Source organism: Amblyomma mixtum, chromosome 5 (genome assembly GCF_055824585.1).
Source record: "Amblyomma mixtum isolate Tamu chromosome 5, ASM5582458v1, whole genome shotgun sequence".
Classification (NCBI taxonomy): Eukaryota; Metazoa; Arthropoda; class Arachnida; order Ixodida; family Ixodidae; genus Amblyomma; species Amblyomma mixtum.
Window position 1 is genome coordinate 98518967 of NC_143016.1, and position 8584 is coordinate 98527550.

An 8584-nucleotide genomic window follows, 5' to 3' on the forward strand; every position below is an offset into this window, starting at 1 on the left:
TCGAAATAGCCTTTTTTTCTTGCCACTGCGCCGAGTGTAACCGCATTTTCGAAATTCTAAAAACTGATGTGGATACTACTTATGGTGGGCGGCTACAAGCCTCTCAATAATTAAGGAGTTTAACATTAACAGTTATAAAGTTGCCTATTCACTATTAGTTAACCAGCCTGCTGGTTAGCACACCTTAGCTGCATTCTGAGGAACTACACCACTGACAATGCTATGCCGAAAAAAGCGCTCTTCTAATTCAAAAAGTCTCCTTTTAAAAAACTAGCAGTGGTTTAACTCTTCTGAAACTAGTTAGACAGAGCGAAAGCTCCATTACGCGTGACTACGCCTGTTTAGACACTTGAAACGCCTCACAGGTGTTTCAGGAACACTAGCGGCGTTTACATGACAGGGTTGAGTTGAGGAGTTGAGTTGAAAACCGGTTGCTGGGTTCATGTAAGCACCGCAGAGCAGGGTCCGGGAGTCGAGAGAGCGAGTCCAGTCAACTCCGCTGCAGGAGGTGGGTTGACTCGCTCGACCCCAACGGCAGGTAGCATGTTAACCGGATCGAGTCGAAGAGTCAGGTTAGCGGGAAGGCAGATTAGATTATAAATGCGAACCTGCTCTTCGCTTGCGCCGCCGCGCCTCCGAGACAGCGGTGGATGCCGCAGTCTTGGAGGCTGCCACTGCCCTCTCCCGCTGCGTTCCTCGACACCTGGTGTCGCTAGAGTTGAACCGGTCTCAATTAGCTGAAATAGAGTTCATGTAAACACGCAGTCGTCGAGTTGGGCTGACCTTGCTCAGCTCGATCCCCTGACTCGACCCGCCGCTGTCGGGTTCATGTAAACGAGGCTACTGTCAGCCGCGCTCTCATCCATGGCGAAACTGCATGCGAGAGTGGCGTCGCCTCCTTAAGCGAACGTCGAGTCACCTGCATAATCACATGACCATATCTGGCGAAGCGGCGGTCAGAGCAGCCTTGGTTATATTAACTCTATGGGAGCAGCGGCGGGGCGGCTGCAGCTGCGGCGGGCCACGCGTTCTGACGTCACAGCAACACCTCCGGCGCTCCTCCTGCTGAAGGTCGAACTGCAACACCCGATGACCTTGGCGAAACACGGCGTAGTGGAGTTCTCGCTTTAAAATTGTGTAAAGTCTCAGGCGAAACACTTTGTATAAAGCATGGACGCATTCGGCGTGCGGCCCAAACTCACTGCGTGTGGAACCCCGCTTTTCGAGAGGCGGCTGGCGAGAACCCGCAAGAAACTGCCTTTTATGTCGTTGTTGTACACAGAAGCACTATTTTATTACTGACACTCACCGCAGAGTTTTACTACGTGCTCCAGCGCTGCCGAACTCACGCGCAGATGCGTGTGATGCCTCGCGGTTTTTGTAGGCGCAACACGAGATATTTATGCACGGGTGACGAGTTTCTTTTTTTTTCATTCGCTGTCGTCACTCCTTTTTTCTGTTTGTTTTTTACCCCGCTTACGCGGTCTAGTTTAGACACAGGGGTCGGTATCGTGGCTTCGGTAAACGGCATCAGAGGAGTAAATAGGCGGGCAGCGTGTCGTCTAGAAAAACAAACTGCGTTCGATGGAAGAACTTCACCGAGAACTCTGTCCCTACGAACTTGGAAGATGAGGGCTTATAGTATCGGGAGTCTTCCTTTGGAAAGACTGCTAGTGAAGAGTTTTGGCTGACCTAGCACTAAAGAGGTACCGTAAGCTTCGCTAGCGCTCCGAACATTCAATATGCCGTCACCTTCACGTCGATCTGAATAAAATACGATGCGGATGAGGGTATGGATAAACCTGCTACCATGTTGTGTTGACTTGTGGATAAGTTTCTGAAGCCTGTGTATAACCTTCGCTATTAAAAGATAAGTTTTTTTTTTTCAATTTTTTTTTTTTCAATTTGAATGCGCCACAAGTACTGGGAAACCAATTTGTGAGGAGCTGTCCTCTCCGGTGTTTATCGCAAAGATGTCCTAGCATATAGCTACTGAACCATTTCAGCAACCACCTATCCTTCACTCTTGAAATTCCCTGAGACTACCTTTCAACGCAAATAGAACGCAAGTGCAAACAAATGAGCGAGCCCTTCTTTAATGCAGCAACCCTTACGTATGCCACACTGCCTGTAACTTGTGCGAGGAGGCTGGGGACATCTGCAGCGTCTTTCAGCCCAGCCTCCGCCTTCGGCTACAGTTCTGTTGTCCTATCGTTCGAAGCAACGTTAGGGTTGCACATTAGCGTTTCCAATAAAAGTGGCGATTACAACTCAGATATCACAGTCTCGAAAGTGTCTGCGCTATTGGTAGCCGCGTGGCTCAGAAGTGGTCGAAATTTCTCGGAAATTGAACTCGCCATCGAGCGCCTCCAGCATTCTTACCCACACTTCCTTCGAGTTGCTGAGAAAACTTAGTGGATATGTAAAGAGGCGAAGCGCCTTTATGACATTTGGATCGGTGTTGGCAGTTGTACAATCACTAATTGGCATTTGCGAGAGAAAGAGCATCGAACGGACGCTGGTTGGTATCACAAAAGTCATTTTGCGCACAAGGAGACATCTTTTTTCCCGCTCGTGCACGCTGTATTTTTTACTCAATAATGTGACAGAAGTATCGCAATTGACCGCTTCAGGAACCGTCACTTTTTGTCTGCTTATCTAACAGTTAAAGAATATCCTTTTTCTTGTTGGTATGAGCTATTTATTCAGGATGTTGTGCGGTTTGTACGATTGGGGCTAGCCGTTATAAACATTGTGGAAAGAAAGCGAGGGTAAAATCGACCATCTCTTGCATTCCTTACCGCCGAAAACAAATTGAAACGTTACCCTCGCAGCAAAGAGGGGCTACAGTCCAACAGCGGTAACGTAGTTCATCCACGCCAAAATCTAATTGCGTCATTAAGTTTTTGTCTTCGGTGACGACCAACTGGAAAAGCTAAATGGTGATGTTTTGGTGACAGTGAAGCAAACTAAATTAACTGGTTTCTTCGGTATGCACTAGTTGGCGCAACTGCTGTTCACTGAGGGGAATCATGCTCCCACAATAGAGCACGCCAGTTCACTGCCTGTAGAAGGTCAGCTTATGTTCTGACAGTTTGTTCGTACAATGATGAAAGAAGCCATCCGTACAGCGATATTATTGGCTTAAAAATATTTACCAGGTTCTGCTGAAACGCTAACACTTTGCAGTAAAAGGCACTTTAAACGTCAGCCAACGTTTTCGAACTGGTGCAAAGTCATTGTCGCAGAGCGAAGGCGATCTCTACAAGGCGCGAAACTTCACTGGTATAATTATCCACTTCACCGCAAACTGTTTATGCAAGCGATGCAATACACATACATCACGTTCCTCCAAGAAGTTAGAGCGCCCATGGTTGATTGCTTACCTTCGGTCTCTTTCACAACTACGCCACAGTTAAAAATTCGAACTGAAGCGTCCACATCGGCCCGTAAGCTTTGTTACCATAAATAACTGTCATGTGATTACCTCTACCTTTCGGCGACAATACCGCAGTCACGTTGAAACGGCGTTAGAAGGCAACTTTCGTCATCGCACAGCAGCAGCATCGTTGAAGTTCACGTTAACTGCGGGCCCTATCAGTGGCACATTTTTGAAACGACCACATCGTGGTGTCACTCGCGGTCTCTCCTTCAGAAGATTCGTTCTTCTCCGTCACCTCGAATGCGCCAAGTGCACTGCCATGTTTTTTTTTCGAATCGATGGTGGTTTACGAGTGACAGGGATTCATTTGGTCCCCAAACCTACACGCTTTTAACATTCACCTGTTTGTAGTCGATGACACTTTTGAGCATGCAAAAGCTTTCTATAGCTAATGAGCGACACGGGCGTACCGTTCGGTACTTTTAGCTCCAACGCTACAATATGTTCGACTTCTCAACGCAATAATTTCGATGGTGACCTTATATACGAACCTTATACATGACTCTTTCTACTGTACACTGTCTGCCGACGTTGAAGTCCCGTGTTTCGAACTAACTTAACACCACCGTTCCGGCGGTAGGCGAGCAAAGCAAGCTTGTGTTTTCTTAGCAATCGTATACAGTGTCGACGTGAGATATACGAGGTGTATATGTGCGGAACATCTCCTCTTGACAGTTCTTTCACGCGCATCTCAACGTCAACCGTTCACCTGGTAGCGCAGAAACTTCTGCGTCTTTTCACGTCTTGAACAATGTCAGCTTTGAGCGAAAAAAAGTGTCAGCTGATGCAATGGCACGCGGGAATTTTGATTTATCTCTTCTTGTGTTTTCTTGATTTGTCCTGCATTCGTCAGGGTGAAGCGTTAACCTGCAGTTAAAATAACAGGTTTAAAGGAGAAAAAGGATCGTCCACTAATGTGGCGCTTAGAAAATGATCTGTGCAGTGATTTAGGCCAGAGGCGCCCGAGAGGAACATATCTCGACTAGCGACTTCGGATGCGGAGGAATGTTTACTGAAAGTTGTAAAAGATTGACATTTTCTCCTCTAGAGGCTACGACGTTGCTTCAGACTTCTGCGGGGGTGCGTTGAATGAGGGAGATAATATTTCGTTGAAGAAAAAAAGAAAGCAGTGCACACACACTGGCGCGATATCGTTAAATAGTTCCGATACGGACTGCCTCAGGGTTACATGCACGTATGGTTGTATTTCGTAGTCGCAAAGTCCTATCTCGTACTATCGCTTATCATGAGAGTATAGTAGCTGGTCACGGAAATCGTAGCCATTTCATGTGCGGCTGGTAACATGCGAGATTTTTCGGGAGTAAGGCTCACGCTGCAGGGTGGGCAATGTAATTAATGTTGTTGACAATACTGCGCCACAGCTGAACAGTTGTGTTACCGTGTTAATGGAGTTTGCACCGTTAATCTTGGCAGATCTGATATCCAGGGATATGAGTTAATTGTTGAATGTTGAAGGTCGTTGCGGAAGAGGTTATTTGTTAAATACGAACAAAACGTCTGGCTCCACAGCACACGCATTTAATTGAACGCGATTAGCGAACGAACAAAACAATAATTGTTCAGCACAAATTTTCCAATGTGGTCAGTCAGGCGAGTCAACGACTCTTTTTTTAAGAAAGCCATGAACGATACGCAAATGTTATATGAAGTGCACATGACAAACGGCGGTTTATTTTCGTCATTATTTTTAGTCATTATATATTTAGTTCTGCTACTGCACCTTTGTTACGAAGATGGCCTTTACTTACCTGTCCTGAGGTCTGGTTCAGCATCTGTACACTGAGTGAACAGCATATTGCAGGAGTCGCTGTGAACGTTAAATCAATTCGACAGGTGTAAATCAGCTGACTTGTCCGTCTATGGTGCTCCTGGACGTAGGAGCTGTTTTGTTGTGTTACAGAGAACCGAAGAGGGAAGTGTGTTTTTCAAATTTTTCAACATACATCATCATTATAAAAGCCGCGAAAGCTGATTTCTAATGGATCTCATTTGTCGTGCGGAGCTCTCGTGGTTTGCTCACTTTTTCTTCTTTGCGTTAGGGATCAGTGTGAATCCTGTTGAATTGTGCTGTTGTATAAGCGTGGATTACGTATCAACGTGGATTATGCTGATATGTAACGTGCGGTGACTAAAAATGAGCATTTTGTCGAAGTTAACACCTCACCTTTTGGGTGTCCCACTAAAAGGAAAATTGAGAAATCCTTTTACGCTTGCCTTTCTTCCATGTCCGGTGACGACTTAAACGCTTAGAAGTTTCGATCGCGTCAAGAAGCAGCAGCTTATACGCATGCGCTTTCTGTGTTGTCTATACCTTCTTCCCCCCGATCATTTCACTTATCTGTCTCCTAGTGCTCCATTTCGAAAAGGACTATCTGACCAAATTCCTCGCTGTAATCAAAATGAAGTCTCAGAATGCTTTAGCGCTCCATAAAAAAACTTAGCTCTCAGTTATAGCTCTCAAGCACTGCTGCTTTGTGTAGCACGTAAGCAAAAAAATACATTGAAAATTTTTATCAACAATGTAAGTTCTTTAGTGTGTTGGTGATGATGCTGTATACCTACAGCGAGATAAACGAGACAAGATGAGAAGAAACATGTGGTGACAAACACAGCGTTGTTGGTAACGATGGCCGCTAAAATACAGCGCTGTGTTTGTCTTTACATGTTTCTTCTCATCTTGTCCCATTTATCGCGCTGTAGATATGAAAAATGTTTTAACTTTTTCTACGGACCTTCCGATGCAACTGCTTTTTACGTCTCCTCATTTATTAATGGCGTCACCGTCGGCACATGTGACGTGCTTGCTTTTTTTCTTTAAACCTCAGGGACCACTCAGTGACAAGACGAAAACAGAACAAACAGAAGACTGTGTTCGTTATCGCGAATCAGTGACATCTGGCGGTCAGAATTGGAACCAACTGGCCGATGAGCTCGTGACATGAACGATGCATATTTATGTTGAAGTTGCCTATCGTCTGATTTTTTTGTGTAACTCGTGTCCCACTGATTGGAATGAGCCGCTCAGCGCAATTACGTGCTTACAGTGGTTCAAAGCAGGCGACGAGCTGAAGGCGAAAAAAGGAAGAAAATCCTGCAGGCACAACTGAACTTAGCCTGTTGTTTAATATATGGAAGGCTGTAGTACTTGTTACTGTGACGCCGCTTACGCTCTGTTTGCGCGTAGTGTGTCGCGTTAAAGAACGTGTATGGTGTTTATCTTTCGGCACGCCCCGATGTACTACTGCTCAGACTTGAGGTGTCGTTGTGTTGCCGAAAATGCTGCCTCCCCCTTTTTCGCACTTTTGCTGCTGCCGATGGACGCTGGGGGGTGGAACCGTTCGGGCTTCCTTACTGAAATAAAGGCCTTTTTTCCACTCGTTTTCATTAAAAATGTACCTCTGTGTCCGACATTTTTCGCGCCACCGTCTGCCACCGCCTTTCGAGGTGATTAGTGAGGTAAGAGTTCGGACGCCTGGCTGTGTCAAGTCATGGTGACGCAATATAGTATACACGACAAACCAGTCTCGGTTTTCGTCATCTGACCAAGCATTAAGCGATACAATGGTACCCGCGGCTGTTTGGTCGTACCACCTGTGAAACCAGTCTTTGAAACCAAGCCGCTCCCTGTGTCCACTTAAAGGAGGTTCGTAGATGGAGGCGCCACCTGTTAGTGGCAAACAACAACTGTCGCATTTTCTCAATATTAACTTCGGAAGCGCTGAAATCCTTTGCTCAGTTTTTCTTTCATCTGCAAGATTGTTGCAGGTCGCCGCGGTGGCTCAGTGGTTATGGCGCTCTGCTGCTGACCTGAAAGATGCGGGTTCGATCCCGGAAGCGGCGGTCGAATTTCGATGGAGGAGAAATTTTAGAGGCCCGTGTACTGTGCGATGTCAGTGCACGTTAAAGAACCACAGGTGGTCGAAATTTCCGAAGCTTTTCACAAAGGTTTCCCTCATAGCCTTAGTCGCTTTAGGACGTTAAACCCCTATAAACCATAAACCACACACACACACACACGCTCTTTGTTACTACGTTTGTTGTCGCTTATTTTGTCGCCAGGCACCAGCGCGTCACTGCGCCGTGACGACCAGCTGAAGTCGTAAAGGGCAAAGATTTTTTTTTTCTATTTTACTAACAATGACCACATGTAAAGCGACATTCAGTTAACCTCCGAGTCTTGGCCCAATCAAACCGCTGTATTTCGATACATGGGCCCTGTGGAGATCAGTAACTGGAATGGCCAAAGCCCTGAGTGTACGTTACCGGTACTGCGGCATTCATAGAAGAGCCTCAGTGCAGGCACGTCGGTGCTTCGGTGGTTCGATGCCGCTGAGTGGCGTGACGCCTAGTCCACGAAAGAAAGGAAGGACCTGTTCGGCCCGTCATCGGGATCACCTTTAAGCACCTTGTGAACAGTCGTGCCAGTGCGGTACAGTTCTACACTGGACTATCTCTTATAGCTAAGCGAGGTCATCGGTCGAGTCAACGCTGACATGGGAGCCGTGTCCTAATGCCATCGTTTACAAGTAGCCACCCACCACGGTGGCCTCATTGGCTTTGAGTTGGGCTGTCAAGCTCAAGGTCGGGGCCTTAAATGCAACCTTAGTGTCTGCATTCAAATGGAGGCGAAATGTAGTCGCCCTTGTGCTGAACGAGGTCAGTGTGCGTTAGATAACCCCCGGTAATCCTATACTGGAGCTAAAAAAACCTGGCCGTCCACTACCACGTATCTCTTAAGCTCGCATATGCCAGTCATATCAGGTAGCCTTTAAGGCAGTCATGCAGACCGCTGCGGTGGTCTAGTGATTAGAACGTGCCCCTCGTATGCAAAAGGTGCGGTGTTCGATCCCCAGTTCGAAGAGATATACCCACCATTTTTCATGGATACGAGCTTCCGCCAACCTGATGCTCGACTTTCCGCGGTTCAAGGCTGCTTTTTACTGTTTGTAAGGCTCCAGATGACACGCCCGGGGGTTTCAGGCCAACACGAATTGGTCTCTACACAAACTACTGCTGACAAAAACGACGATGTACCTAGGCACCGAACTGACACGAGGTAAAATACGCACTCCGCATTATTTATCAGAGGGCTTAAACAAAAGCTTTTTTCCTGTGTATTAT